Source organism: Sarcophilus harrisii, chromosome 1 (genome assembly GCF_902635505.1).
Source record: "Sarcophilus harrisii chromosome 1, mSarHar1.11, whole genome shotgun sequence".
NCBI classification, from domain to species: Eukaryota; Metazoa; Chordata; class Mammalia; order Dasyuromorphia; family Dasyuridae; genus Sarcophilus; species Sarcophilus harrisii.
In genome coordinates this window covers 126,216,547-126,233,434 of record NC_045426.1, presented here as the reverse complement: position 1 = coordinate 126,233,434, position 16,888 = coordinate 126,216,547, and the positions used below count along the sequence as shown (strand labels likewise).

At 33.8% G+C, this 16,888-nt stretch overlaps 1 pseudogene; it reads left to right on the top strand.

The window, feature by feature from the left end:
- Nucleotides 1-283: 283 nt before the first annotated feature.
- Nucleotides 284-2,607, top strand: LOC100915739 (annotated as a pseudogene).
- Nucleotides 2,608-16,888: the final 14,281 nt, after the last annotated feature.

Below are 16,888 nucleotides of genomic sequence, written 5' to 3'. Positions count from 1 at the left end.
AGAATCCTTTTAGTTCAGCTGGTCACAGACTAAGGAAGTCCCTAGGTGCCTGATCTCCTGGTTCCTGGAGAAAACCAAAAAAGGGGAAAAGAAAAAGAAAAGAAAAGTACTGAACATCTCCTTCTCTGTTATTATTATTATCTTTCATGTAATCCATTCCCTCCTACTGCCTCCTTCCTTTCCTGATTTTCATCTTCCTGTTGTAACAGTTTAGCAATCCTGCAGCCACATTTCCAAGGGTGCTTATGTTCTTTTCACTTAGAGCCATTATGGGGAATGGGGAATGAACAAGATACTTCCTGGTCTCTACATTGACATCTGTAAAGATGGGAGAAATACCAAGCAGCTGCGCAAGAATAAAGTTACATTCTCTCTCTCCATGTGTGCGCCAGAATTATACTCAAGAGACTTAAGTACCTGAGTATTGCTGCAGTTGGTTCCCCCTCTCAGAACTTGACAAGGCATTTTAAAGAGAGTATTAGGTTCATTCATGAATGCCAACTTAGAGGTGAGGGCTGTCTTACACACTGTCTGGCTGACGTTTCCAGAAGTGTGACCTTCGTGGTTGCTTACATCATGATGATTACTGATATCGGCTGGGAAGATGCATGACACATGTTTCGAACTGGAAGGACTTGTGCCAATCCCAACTTGGATTTCCAGAAGCAGCTCCAGGAGTTTGAAAAAGAATGAAGTTCACCATTTTTGGCAGTAACTAAAAGACGAGTATGGAGAAAACCCCTTAAAGGATGCAGAAGAAGCCAAAAACATCCTGGGTAATTACAAAGAGCAAAAACATGCTAAACCACTCCAGCAGAATCTTAGTAGGAGGTGGTGGAATAGATTTTTCAACCTTACCATCATTGGTCTACAATAACACTCTGGAGACATAACTTAATAGGATGAGGTTTTCTTCTTCCTCCTCTTTTTTGGGCTTGTCTTTCATATTTTTCTGTATTGCCAGTGGTGTACTCGACTCCTTTGCAACCCATTTGGTATTGGGATTAAGAGGGCCATCAGGGATGATTGGATGATGGTGATGGAAGTCTGGCAATTGTAGTGGTGAAGGAGTCATGGGCTTCTCCTATTGGAAATACTCATTTTCTCCAGGCACTCTCTCTTTGCCCTACAATTTCAGTCCCTACCCCAAGAGACCCCAGCCTTAGTTTGCTTTGCAAAAGGGATGCTGCTCAATGACAGTGTATTACTATGGCGAGGAGGGGTGTGTGCTCACATACAAATGTGTCCTTGTATATATAATGATTAATATACATATGTGTGTGTATATGTATATATATATATATATATATATATATATATATAATGCCCCTAGTATTAGAATAATGAGTAGCTTTTATAGGTCCAGGCAGCTATGTAAAAGTATTTAAGCCATTCATTAACAAAACTCTGGAATAAAATAGCATTGTATGTATGTGAGCTGACATTTTAAAAAAATCAAGGACATAAATAGGAGGACTGGAGGGAGCAGGGTTTTCCCCTGGGAGTCTAGTTTGGGATGATTTGAGGGTTGATGTCAGAAGGGAGAGATGAGATAGAAGAGCACCAATGGAAAGTGGTCCCCCGAGATTGTTTGTTGTCCAGTTGTCCTTGAGCCAGTGGATTTTAGAGAGCCAAGGTTTCTTCTCAGGGACTTTAGAGCTATCTTTGAGTCATCCAGTTTGGTGCAGGTAGTCTCCACATCTTTCTGGGAGGTCAGAGCACTTTTGAACAGACCACTGAGTTCTGCTGATTATTGACCACAAGGCACTGTTTCACTCCTTATCAAGAGGACCACTTCCATCATGCATAGGTTTATTTTTCACCCTCACTATGTAAAAGATTTATCTCAGGATTCCTATGTGTTTGTAGGCATCTGTGTATTGTGTCCAAAGAAAATGTTTACTAATTATCCTGACAGTATTCATTAATAAATGCCTGAGCACTGATTAAGCATTTTTGTTTGTATTGTGGACTTTGAAGTTGATCTCAGCTACCTCATAGAGATTGCTTTTTTGTTTGTTTGTTTTTTGTTTTTTCCTTGCGGTTTGCTTCTTTTTTAATTTTTTGTTTTGTTTTGTTTTGTTTTAACTGATGAATCCAACCCATGAGTAGACACACTTCATTTTTTTGGGGGGGAAGAGAAATGGAAGGGCTTCAATGCCCACCCAAGCCATTTGAGAGTTTCTAATTTTGGCTTGAATACTGATACTTCTGATGAGGATGAATTTAAGTATTAAAGCAGAGAACAGAGTATATGGGTACAAATGTATAACTTCTACCTTGTATGCACTGGGAAAAAGCAGTAGCCATAATTTGCTGGAGCCTACTGTCTTTCAGGGAGTCTCTACTCCCTTCTGCCAATTCAGACTTTTTAAACATGTAGTGCTCCAAGAATGAAAAAAATATTTCCATCTTCTCTCTAAAAAGATGTTGCATCCCTGTTCCTCTGAATTCCCCCACAAAAGAACTTTTGAATAAGAAAAGAAGTTATCCAGTGCATTGTAGAATCTGTGTTAAAAGTGAGGACTGGGAAGAGTGGAATCTGATGCTTCTAGATATAAGCTATTTTGCCACAAACATAGCAGTGGAGGAGAGTTATAACTTTACACTTCAAACAACAACAAAAATACTCCTGTCTTTCAGAGCATTTTTATCAAACCAAAAGGGAAAATTTTTTTAAGTTAATAATATTGAGTTGTTAGCTTCTAAATATATAAATGTGTGCATATGTTTTAGAACATTTAAATGTCATGCTTAACCCAAAATGCTGTTTTAAGTAGTGGTTGCCAGTGATAATCTTTCTTTACAGCAAAAGCCAGAGTTCTGAAATATTTGCCATTACTATTAGAAAAACTAGTGGACAGCTGAAGATGTCTGTTTCTTCCTATATTTGCTAGGAGCCATTCTTTGCATATCTGCAGTTTCTGAGCTTCCTCTCTGTGGTCTGGGTTGCATTATCAAAAAGGGGAAAAGGAGGGAAATAAATAGCCTGTAGTTATTTTCTATATTTCCAGTTTTAAGTGTCTACTGATCTTTTTGAGGCTCCTGTCTTTTTTTTTTTTTAAATTGAAATGACTGCTCTGTTATGACACAGTATATACTTTTAAAAACTGAGGTTACACTTTGGCCAAAAAATTTTATTTGCACACTAAAAACTTGCTTTAGTTGGGTTTTAAGTTTAAATGACTTGGGGAGAGAGTGGAAACAATTCAGTATATTAGATGTGTTTTTCCCCTTCTGATTTCTGATCTAGTATTATTGATTGTTCTTAACCTTGATTTGAATAAAAGAAGTTGGTAACTCTGGTTTTCATCTCCTGAGCTTTTTGGCACCTTGGGGGATACTGTGGAAAGTTTCTCACTCCATTTGTATTTTCTCCATGATGTAAATCATCTGTGATGGGTGTTTAATTAAAGCTTCATGGTTTTTATAATAAAGACTACATTTCATATCTTAAAAACAACAAAAATGATGAGGTTCTCAGGGGAAAAAACATGAAAAGACTTATATGAACAAAGTAAAATGAGCAGAACCATGAAAATATTTTACACAATAGCAGCACTATTGTATGATAATCTACTATGAATAATTTGGCCATTCTCAGCAAAACAATGATCTAGGATAAACCTATGATTTATATGAAAAGTGCTGTCCATCTCCAAAGGAAGAACTGGTAGAGCCTTAATCTTGATCTTTTTCTTTGTTTTTTTTGGGGGGAAAGTGTGTCTGTTTTCTTTCACAGAATGTCTTACATAGAAATTTATTTTGCATGACTACATATGTATAACCTATGTCAAACTCTTTGCCTTCTCAATGGGGAAGGAAAGGAGTACATTTGGAAGTCAAAATTTTAAAATAAAAAGAATGTTAAAATTGTTTTTACATGTAATTGGGAAAAATATTAAATAAGAAAAAAAAGTAAAAAATATTACTATTAAGGCAGGCAAACATAAACATTAAAGACAATCCATTAGAATACAATATGCTATTTTGAATAAGAGGCAGCATTGTACAATGAAAGGAGCACTGGTTATGGACTTTGGAGTATTTGAGTTCAGTTCCTACCTCTAAAACTTTTAATCGCAAGCAAGTATCTTAACCATCCTGGGACTGAATAAAATGAGGAATTCAAGTAGCTGGGCTTGGATGATCCTTTCAGCTCAAAATCCATGATCTAACTCTAGATCCATGATTTATTGTCTGTGAAACAGAAATACCTGGTACAATGAAAGTCTCAATCAATGATCTTTCACTTTAATCAGTTATGGCTTTATCTGACTCTACTTATTACCAGATTTGAAATAATTAATTCACATTGAATGTTTTAAATTAGAACAAAATTCTCTGACTCTCTGAGTCAAACTATGTGGTTCCAAAAAGCTTTGAGACATAATTTCAGGACAACTTAGAATTAAAATCCTTTTGTGTTTTGCCAATAATCTCAGATTTGATTATCTGTTTTTAATGTTTGATGGGATAGCCTTGTTATTTTCTCTACCCTTTCTTGTCACGTACTTGTCATTGTCAGCCTCCATCCCCCTTCACCATGACTCAGCTCAAAGTTTACTTAAAGACACCCTTCTGCAGTTTTGAATCTTATCTAAATTGATTTTCATTTATATCAGGTTCTCCATTGATTGGTAATCCTGACAGTAATTCCTCAGAGACTATTAGTTTCTTTTTTCTAATAATTTCTACTATAATATTAGATGTGTCTTGAGAGAGGCTTGGGAGTGGAGATAGGAGGGTAAGTGTTGGGAGTGAAGAATAGAAGTGCAGGGGAATGATGATATTTTGATTATATTTGTCAACAATATGATTATCTGTGATTATATTTTTCCAATCCAGAAAGAGGTCATTTCCTCATTTAATAAAAAGAATTTTAAATATTTAGTACAAACTACTTAGTTGTTCAAAAATTCTGAATTGTAAATCCAAAGCATAACAGGACATGATTTTAAATAACATTTAAAGAAACTACAAATCTGTTTAGAAATAAGAGACATAAAGTACTTTTCCTACACTACAGACTTCCTCATGAGACTCTTCTAACAGAGTAACTTGGTAACCAGTGCTTTGAAGCTTAGGCCTGTGAATTCCAAATTATTGACAGCTTCCCAAATGACCTTCAGTAAATCTGAAATCTTTCTGTGCCTTAGCAACCTCTTTGTTTATTGGGACTTAAAACACTAGTTTTCTTATAAATTTTGCCAGACAAAATAATTAACTTAAAAGATTATCTTTAAAATAATGATAAATATAGTTTTCTTCACTATCTACAATGTAATTTCTATCCAAATCAGATTATTTCCTAGGACTGGCAACCATGTAACACATTTGACAGTTTTGTGATATTGGAATATTCCACCACAGGTTGAGGTAAAGAAGAAAAAATACTCTCATTTTCAATTCAAGCTTTATCCATTATTTAATTTGTTAATTCAGATGATTTAGCAAGAAAATAACATCAACAAAGATAAGTACCAATTGGATTCAGTAAAAGTTAGGTGTGAAGTCTAACTAGATTATCATTTGCTCAATAAAATACAACAAAATGTACCTCATCCATAAAAGTAAATCAGGTTTTATATTTAATTAGTGTTTAATTTATATTTCATTTAATCCAATGATAATATCTGTAAAGCTCTCAGAGCAGTGCGTGATACAGAGTCAGCACTTAAATATTTGTCCCTTTCCTGTTTCTCTCTCTTTGGAATAAAGGTGTTAAGAGAGTTATCAAGCTACCATTGAATCATTTAAATCCCTTTCTAATATTCATTATAGGAGAATTAATTCAATAATTTCCCTAAGGGTGAATGTGTATTTAGGAAGTAAAAGTGTACATCAATGTGTTGCAGCAAAATCTATGGTAATCCTTTTTTGATTTGTGATAGACATTGCATTTTACAAGACTATAAAATGAAATCTGAATTAAAAAATCCTGTGTAACCTGGCCTTTTCCTACTTTTTCAAGACTTCTCATACCTGAGAGTCTTCTATAAACTATAGTATATAAAAGAGAGTATTTGATCTTTTTACTGTGCTCTCAGAGGAAATGTCTATCTCTGTATTTTCATTAACTGTCTCCCATGTCTGGAATTTTTGGCTTCCTCAAATACAATTCCTGGTTTTTCTGGATTCCTTCAAGTCACAACTAAAATCCTTCTGAAGACCCTCCTGATCCTTCTTAATACAAATGTTTTCTTTCTGAGATTATCCTTAATTTGTCTTGGATATATTATGGATTTGCATATTATCTTTCCCTATTATATTGTTAATTCTTTAAAGGTAGGGACTGTTTTTGCTTTTCTCTGTACCCCCAACAGTTAGTCCAAGGCATTCTTACCAATTCAACTAGATTGAGACATATGGATCATGATGCATTGTGATAAGAGTGATAAGAGTGGAACAGGAAATAAATTTTTGACTTAAAGCATTTATCAACAAATCTGGCTCTTACAAATCAACATACAAGTATGAGAACAACATATATAGACAAAAGGTTCACAGAAACTTTTTCTCTCTTAAAAAATTAAATAATTAAGCATTTAGTTTATCTCCCTGTGATGATACACACTCACCCAAAAGAAAAATGAAATCATTGTATGTATAGCTAAGCAATACAATTTCAATGTTGTTCAAATTCCCAAAAATGTATATCTCATTCTGTATTTTAAATCTATCACTTCTCTGTTGTAGGGGTCATGATTATTTCCACTGATCAATGTCCATATCTTAGTCTTTCAAAGTTGTTCATCTTTATAATGTTGTTTCTATATGAATTGTTCTCATTTAACTCATTTAATTTGTATCAGTTCATTCAAGCCTTCCAAGATTTCTCTTTAATAGTTCCTTTTACCATTTAACAGCAAACTGTATCTCATTAATTCACATACCATGTGTTCAATCATTTCTTGATTAATGGGAGTGTCCTTAGTTTCCAGTTATTAGAACTATTATCCAGTTATTACTATTATTATTAAATAAATACCAACACATGATATGAATTTTTTTTGGTATATGTGGATCCTTTCCCTCTTTTAAAAAATATATTTGAGTTATATGCATAGCAGGGGAATTGCTGAGTGAAAAGGCTCAGTTTAATAACTTTGGGGATATTGAATTGGTTTAGATGTTCTGAAAAACAGTATGAAGCAATGAATATGATAATTCAGGATGAATTGGTATCAACAATATAATAACTATTTCCCAAAACCATTCCAATATTTGTCATTATTTTTTGTCAGCTTTGCCAGTTTGACAAAGGTGAAATGGAGCTCAAATTTTCTTTAATTTGTATTTCTTTAGTTATTAGTAATTTGAAACATCCTCCCCTAACACCCATATAATTATTGATGATTTGGAGATTCTCCTTTAAAATTTCCTGTTCATTTCCTTTAACCACTTATCAACTAAGGACTGACTTATTTATATAAATAAGAACTAAATCTTTGTATACCTTGGTCATAAGTCCCAAATTAAACATTCCTATTTACTTACATTCCTGTACTTAGTCAGCATGTCTTAGCTGCCTTTATCATATAGACTTCTTCTCCTATTAGTGAGTCCTTCCTGGAAACTAAATCAGCCACCCCAATAGTTCATGTTTTTATTGATAATAAATTGGGTCCTCACTTTCCTGCCATCGAATTCTCATTGGGAGAGTTTGTTCTATATTTTTGAGAAAAAAATATATAGGAAGAATTATGAGTCAGATTTGTTCATAAAAATAGTATCATAGACTGACTTTTTCTTTATTTTTTCTTTTTTATTATTTTTCTTAAACTTAAATAAAAATAAGAAGGTAAAAACCTTGTCATGTACACAGCAGAACATAAAAAAATATTCAATATAAAGCAGCAAATTTCCATTTCAACAAAACCTGTATAATAAATACTACACATTTTTTTCATAGCTGTTTAACATTTCTTTGCTTCCTTATAGGTTTGCGTTTGTTGTCCACTATGTACTTTTTACTTTATTTCCCCACCCTCCTCTAGGCCTCAAATAAGGTTACAATTAAATATGGACATACATACATGCATACACATTTATACATTCACACACATATACATATAGCTATAATGTATGCACACACATACAGTGATATTTATAAATGTACACTATATACACTCATACCCATATACATAAGACTGTCCTGTGCTTGGTTTCATTTGTCATCTGTTTCTTGGAAGATGGATAGTATCTTCTTTCATAAATTCAAGCTTTTCCATATTTTTCTAAATCAACTATCTCATCATTTCTTAGACCACAGCAACATTCCAACCAAACACATTCTATCTTAAGATTGTCTTTAAAAGTGCCACCTATATTTCTTCATTCCTTATATTTTTTTACTACATGTTTTATTTATATAAGAAAAAATAAATTTAAAATAATCAAAATTATACATTTTATAGCTCAACAATGCTTTTATCTTATCATATGGTTTAAGTTCTGATACTACTGAATGGACTTGCTTAATATCTTCCCTCCTTCCCACTACCCTCCATTTCTTTGATATTTCATGGCTTTTTGTTTTTCTAATTGAACTTTGTTAATATTTTTTCTAACTCAATGAAATATTTTTTTAGTAATTTAACTATGATCACATTACATAAATAGAATAGTTAGGTAAAATAATATTTTTGTTATATTGATATCACCTATGATGACCAATAAATATTACTTTAATTGTTTAGATCTAACTTTATTTGTGAAAAGAATTGTTTTATATTTATGTTAGTATATGGCTAAATTAATACCATTTACATTTACTTGTATATTTTCCCCCTTCCTAGTTTTCCTCTCTATCCTCATCCTATTTCTATCCCTCTTCTTTCTTCTCCTTTATTTCTACTCATTATTTTCCCCTCCTATTCCTTAATCTACCTATCCTCCCTTATCCTCTCCCCCCCACCCCTCAATCCCCTTGTACTCTTTATTTCTTTCTAAATTTAGAAGACCTTTATACCTTTCTATTTGGATAAATTTTCCCCTCTTTAACCATTCCTGATAAGAGTAAGGTTTTAGCATTACCAGCTCTCCTTGATATAATCTTCTTTTGTATTTTTTTTTCTTTTTTGCCTCATTTTTATAAACTTAATTCCTCCTTTTTATCTCTCTACATATTTTTTTTTAGTGTCATCCCATTTGAGCTCAACCCAAAGCTTTCTTTCAAGCCACCCAAATAAAAATGATAGTCATAAGGTAACTTAATATATTCATATATTAGAAGTAAATGATTTGATCTTATTGGTTCCTTATAATTGGTCCAATGTTTGCTTTAAACTTTTTCTAGATATTCTATGACTAATTTCCCCCTTAGTTCCACTATTTTTGTCACAAATATCTGAAAGTATTTCCACTTATTAACTATTCTTTCTCTCCACTTTCCCCAACACATAGGATTCTATTTAACTTTGCTGGGTAAATTACCCTTAGTAACAACCCTTTCTCTTTTGCACTATGAAATATAGTATTCCAAAAGTTATTGTTCTTCAGCATATTAACTACTGGGTTCTGTGTAATCCTTATTGTAATCTCAAAGAAATTATTTTTTTTCCTGTTGCTTCCAAAATTTTCTCTTCAACCTAAAGTTTTGAAACTTGGCTATGATATACCAGAAGGGTTTTTTTTTTCCAGGATCTCTTTCAGGTGGCGATTGGTGGATTTTTTTTCTATTTATGCTTTTCTTTCTTATCCTAGAACTTTGGGGAATTTTTCCTTAATGATTTCTTATAATATTGTATCAAGATTCTTTTTTTTAATCATAATTTTCAGGCAGCCTAACTATTCTTAAATTATTTCTCCTCAATCTTTTCTCCAGATTGGTTACTTTTCTTATGAGATGTTTCATATTCTCTTCTATTTTTCCATTCTTTAAATTTATTAGTCATGTCATAGAATGTAACTAGTTTCCTTTTACCCAATTATGCTCATCAGCTGTGTGGCAGCTCCCTTTCTCCAGCTGTGGCAGCCCAGCCTGGGATGCATCTATCTGGTCAGAACAGTTATGCTTGGTATCCCTTTTCAGTGGAAAGTCCTTCAATCTTCTATTCTGCTGTCAGATTCCCACTTTGTCTGTGGGATAAAAGTTTCTAAGGCTGAGGCTGCCTCCCAACTCCAGCTGGCCCCAGGACTTGTTTATTGATTCTGCAAAGTTAACCTAGGGGCTGAATATCTGCCTCAGGAGTTTGGAGCTTTCCTGGAGTCTTTTAGATTGTCTTAGAACAATCTTTAGCTTGATTTTTGTTATCTTTACTGCTCTACTTTACCTCCAAGGCAATATTCTATATTTTTTTCTGTGAAGAAAATTTGGAACATCAACAGTTTTCTCTTGGCCATCTTCTCAGAATCCTCTCTCATAGACTGCATTTTTCAAACTGCATATATGTTCTAAGATTTTCAATGGCATAGTCTTTTCTCTTAATTAATTTATGTTATTAATAACATAATCATGAATTATGATCAAAATGGTTTGTTGGGAGGGGGGAAATGGAGCCAAGATGGCAGAGATAACACACATTTCTCTGTGACCTTTTCTACAACCCTCACACTAATTATGAAATCCAGCCTCTGAATTAGCTCCTGACTGGCAGAACCCACAAATATTGGGAGTGCAACAAATTATCAGCAGAAGATAATTTCAAAGATCACCAGAAAAAGTCTGTTTTAATTGGAGATGGGAGGGAGGCAGACAGCACAATCAGCTGAGTACAAACACCAGGGCAGAGTTCTAGGGTGGTGTAGTCTCCATGTGGTGGTGCAGACTCCACATGGTAGAGAATCTACAGGGAAGAATCTATAGGAATCTAAAGCAGTGTTGGCCACTCTGCCCTGGTTGCAAGACAGTAGATAAACAGAAAAGCTATAAAACATCCAAGACAAACATAAAAAATCAGTAGTGAACCCCAAAACACCAGAATCTCACAGGACCTAGCCATACCCACCCAGCATTTAGTGAAGTGGAAAAAGCGTATAACCCATTAAAAGATAAATTTTACAGTCAAAGGTCTGATAAAGGCATCATTTCCAAAATACATAGAGAATTGACTCTATAAGAAGTCAAGCCATTCTCCAATTGATAAATGGTCAAAGGATATGAATAGACAATTCTCAGATGAAGAAATTGAAACTATTTCTAGCCATAAGATGCTCCAAGTCATTATTAATCAGAGAGATGCAAATTAAGACAACTCTAAGATACCACTACACACCTGTCAGATTGGCTAGAATGACAGGGAAAGATAATGTGGAATGTTGGAGGGGATGTGGGAAAACAGAGACAGTGATACATTGTTGGTGGAACTGTGAATACATCCAACCATTCTGGAGAGCAATTTGGAACTATGCTCAAAAAGTTATCAAACTGTGCATACCCTTTGATCCAGCAGTATTTCTACTGGGCTTAGATCTCAAAGATATTTTAAAGAAGGGAAAGGAACCTGTATGTGCAAGAATGTTTGTGACAGCCCTCTTTTTCAGAAACTGGAAACTAAGCAGATGCCCATCAATTGGAGAATGGCTGAATAAATTGTGGTATATGAATATTATGGAATATTATTGTTCTGTAAGAAATGACCAGCAGGATGATTTCAGAAAGGCCTGGAGAGACTTACATGAGTTGATGCTGAGTGAAATGAGCAGGACCAGGAGAACATTATATACTTCAACAACAATACTATATGATGATCAATTCTGATGGATGTGGCCATCTTCAACAATGAGATGAACCAAATCAGTTCCAATAGAGCAGTAATGAATTGAACCAGTTACACCCAGTGAAAGAAGTCTGGGAGATGACTATGAACTACTACATAGAATTCCCAATCTCTCTATTTTTGTCCACCTGCATTTTTTATTTCCTTCACAGGCTAATTGTATAATATTTCAGAGTCCGATAGGTAGGTAATGAGAAAACCAAATTATCATTCTTTGCAGATGATATGATGGTATACTTAGAGAATCCCAGAGAATCAACTAAAAAGCTAATAGAAATAATCCACAACTTTAGCAAAGTTGCAGGATACAAAATAAATCCACATAAATTATCAGCTTTTTACACATCATTAACAAAATCCAACAGCAAGAGATACAAAGAGAAATTCCATTTAAAATAACTATCAATAGTATAAAGTGTTTGGGAATTTATCTGCCAAGGGAAAGTCAGGAACTATATAAGCAAAACTATAAAATACTTTCACACAAATAAAGTCAGATTTAAGCAACTGGAAAATTATCAAATGCTTGCGAATAGGTCAAGCGAATATAATGAAGATGACAATACTACCTAAATTAATCTATTTATTTAATGCTTTACAAATCAAACTCCTAAGAAACTATTTTACTAAACTAGAAAAAATGCCTACAAAATTCATCTGGAAGAACAAAAGATCAAGAATTTTAAGGGAATTAATGAAGAGAAAAGCAAATGAAGATGGCCTAGCTGTACCAGATCTAAAACTATATTATAAAGCAGTGGTCATCAAAACCATTTGGTGTTGGCTAAGAAAAAGAGAAGTTAATCAGTGGAATAGGTTAAGTTCACAAAAAAAAAGATAACCAAGGACTGTAGCAATCTAGTAGTTAACAAACCCAGAGGCCCCACCTTTTGGGGATAAGAATTCACAATTTGACAAAAAAAAAATACTGGGAAAATTGGAAACTAGTGTGGCAGAAACTAGACACTGACCCATACTTAACACCCTATACCAAGATAAGGTAGAAATGGGTTCATGATCTAGACATAAAGAATGATATTATAAACAAATTAGAAGAACATAGGATAGTTTACCTCCCAGATTTGTAAAGGAGGAAGGAATTTGTGACCAAAGAAGAACTAGAGATCATTATTGATCATAAAATAGATAATTTTCATTATATTAAGTTAAAAAAGTTTTGTACAAACAAAACTAATATAGACAAGATTAGAAGGGAAGCAATAAACTGGCAAAACATTTTACATACAAAGGACCTGAAAAAAGATCTCATTTCTAAAACATATAAAGAATTGAATCAAATTTATAATAGTTGAAGCCATTCTCTCATTTATAATTGGTCAAAGGATATGAAGAGACAATTTTCAGATGGAGAAGTTGAAACTATTTGTAGACATATGAAAAGGTGCTCCAAATCACTATTGATCAGAGACATACAAATTAATACAACTCTGAGAAACCACTGCACATCACTCAGATTGGCTAAGATAACAGGAAAAGATAATGATGAATGTTGGAGGGGGTATGGGAAAACTGGGACACTGATATATGTTGGTGGTTTGTGAATGTATCCAACCATTCTGGAGAACAATTTGAAACTATGCTCAAAAAGTTATCAAACTGTGTATACCCTTTGACCCAGCAGTGTTTCTACTGGGCTTATGTCACAAAGAGATATTAAAAGAGGGAAAGGGACCCACATGTGCAAAAATGTTTGTGGTAGCCCTCTTTGGATTGGCAAGAAACTGGAAACTGAGTGGATAGCCATCAATTGAAGAATGGGTGAATAAATTATGGTATGTGAATGCTATGGAATACTATTGTTCTGTAAGAAACAAACAGCAGGATGTTTTCTTTTTTTAATTTAATAGCTTTTTATTTACAAGTTTTATGGATGGGTAATTTTATAGCATTGACAATTGCCAAACCTTTTGTTTCAATTTTTCCCTTCCTCCCTCCCACTCCCTCCCCTAGATGGCAGGATGACCAATACATGTTAAATATGTTAAAGTATAAATTAAATACAAAATAAGTATACATGTCCAAATCATTATTTTGCTGTACAAAAAGAATCAGACTCTGAAATAGTGTACAATTATCCTGCGAAGGAAATCAAAAATGCAGGCAGACAAAAACATAGGGATTGGGAATTCTATGTAATGGTTTTTAGTCATCTCACAGAGTTTTTTCACTGGGTGTAGCTGGTAAAGTTCATCACTACTCCATTGGAACTGATTTGGTTCATCTCAATGCTGAAGATGGCCAGGTCCATCAGAATTGATCATCATATAATATTGTTGTTAAAGTATATAATAATCTCCTGGTCCTGCTCATTTCACTCAGCATCAGTTCATGTAAGTCTCTCCAGGTCTTTCTGAAACCATCCTGTTGGTCATTTGTTACCGAACAATAATATTCTATAATATGCATATACCACAACTTATTCAGCCATTCACAGTTGATGGGAATCTACTCAGTTTCTACTTTCTGGCCACTAGAAAGAGGGCTGCCACAAACATTCTTGCACATACAGGTTCCTTTCCCTTTTTAAAAATATCTTTGAGATATAAGCCTAGTAGAAATACTGCTGAATCAAAGGGTATGCACAGTTTGATAACTTTTTGAGTATAGTTCCAAATTGCTCTCCAGAATGGTTGGATGTATTCACAATTCCACCAACAATGTATTAGTATCACTGTTTTCCCACATCCCCTCCAACATTCCGCATTATCTTTCTCTGTCATTCTAGCCAGTCTGACAGGTGTGCAATGGTATCTCAGAGTTGTCTTAATTTGCATTTCTCTGATTAATAAGACTTGGAACATCTTTTCATATGGCTATAAATAGTTTCAATTTCTTCATCTGTTCATATCCTTTGACTATTTATCTTTTTTTTATTTTATTTTTTTATTTAATAGCCTTTTATTTACAGGTTATATGTATGGGTAACTTTACAGCATTAACAATTGCCAAACCTCTAGTTCCAATTTTTCACCTCTTACCTCCCACTCCCTCCCCCAGATGGCAGGATGACCAGCAGATGTTAAATATATTAAAATGTAAATTAGATACACAATAAGTATACATGACCAAACTGTTATTTTGCTGTACAAAAAGAATCAGACTCTGAAATATTGTACAATTAGCTTGTGAAGGAAATCAAAAATGCAGGTGGGCATAAATATAGGGATTGGGAATTCAATGTAATGGTTTTTAGTCATCTCCCAGAGTTCTTTCTCTGGGTGTAGCTGGTTCAGTTTATTACTGCTCCATTGGAAATGATTTGGTTGATCTCATTGCTGAGGATGGCCAGGTCCATTAGAACTGGCCATCATATAGTATTGTTGTTGAAGTATATAATGATCTCCTGGTCCTGCTCATTTCACTCAGCATCAGTTCGTGTAAGTCTCTCCAGGCCTTTCTGAAATCATCCTGTTGGTCATTTCTTACAGAACAGTAATATTCCATAATATTCATATACCACAATTTATTCAGCCATTCTCCAACTGATGGACATCCATTCAGTTTCCAGTTTCTAGCCACTACAAAAAGGGCTGCCACAAACATTCGTGCACATACAGGTCCCTTTCCCTTCTTTATAATCTCTTTGGGATATAATCCCAGTAGTAACACTGCTGGATCAAAGGGTATGCACAGTTTGATAACTTTTTGAGCATAGTTCCAAACTACTCTCCAAAATGGTTGGATTCGTTCACAACTCCACCAACAATGCATCAATGTCCCAGTTTTCCCACATCCCCTCCAACAATCATCATTATTTTTTCCTGTCATCTTAGCCAATCTGACAGGTGTGTAGTGGTATCTTAGAGTTGTCTTAATTTGCATTTCTCTGATTAATAATGACTTGGAGCATCTTATCATATGACTAGACATAGTTTCAATTTCTTCATCTGAGAATTATCTGTTCATATCCTTTGACCATTTTTCAATTGGAGAATGGCTTGATTTTTTTATAAATTAGAGTTAATTCTCTATATATTTTAGAAATGAGGCCTTTATCAGAACCTTTGACTGTAAAAATATTTTCCCAGTTTATTGCTTCCCTTCTAATCTTATCTGCATTAGTTTTGTTTGTACAAAAACTTTTCAGTTTGGTATAGTTGAAATTTTTTATTTTGTGATCAGTAATGATCTCTAGTTCTTCTTTGGTCATAAATTCTTTCCTCTTCCACAGGTTGGAGTGGTAAACTATCCTATGTTCCTCTAATTTATTTATAATCTCATTCTTTATGCCTAGGTCATGAACTCATTTTGACCTTATCTTGGTGTACAGTTTTAAGTGTAGGTCAATGACTAGTTTCTGCCATATTATTTTCCAATTTTCCCAGCAATTTTTATCAAACAGTAAGTTCTTATCCCAAAAGCTGGGGTCTTTGGGTTTGTCAAACACTAGAGTATTAAAGTTATTGACTGTTTTGTCCTTTGAACCTAACCTATTCCACTGATCAACTAATCTATTTCTTAGCCAATACCAAATGGTTTTGGTAATTGCTGCTTTAAAATATAATTTTAGATCTGGTACAGCTAGGCCACCTTCATTTGATTTTTTTTTCATTAATTCACTTGAAATTCTTGACCTTTTGTTTTTCCATATGAACTTTGTTGTTATCTTTTTTAGGTCATTAAAATAATTTTTGGGAGTCTGATTGTTATAGCACTAAATAAATAGATTAGGTAGTATTGTCATCTTTATTATATTTGCTCGCCCTATCCAAGAGCATTTAATATTTTTCCAATTAGTTAGATCAGTCTTAATTTGTGTGGAAAGTGTTTTGTAGTTTTGCTCATAAAGTTTCTGATTTTCCCGTGGCAGACAGATTCCTAAGTATTTTATACTGTCAGTAGTTACTTTAAATGGAATTTCTCTTTGTAACTCTAACTGTTGGATTTTGTTAGTGATATATAAGAATGCTGATGACTTATGTGGGTTTATTTTGTATCTTGTAACTTTGCTAAAGGTGTGGATTATTTCTAATAACTTTTTAGTAGAATCCCTGGAGTTCTCTAAGTATACCATCATATCATCAGCAAAGAGTGATAATTTGGTTTCCTCATTACCTACTGTAAGACTTTAATGTCTTTTTCAACTCTTATTGCCAAAGCTAGCATTTCTAACACAATATCAGCAGGAGGTTTTCTGAGAGGCT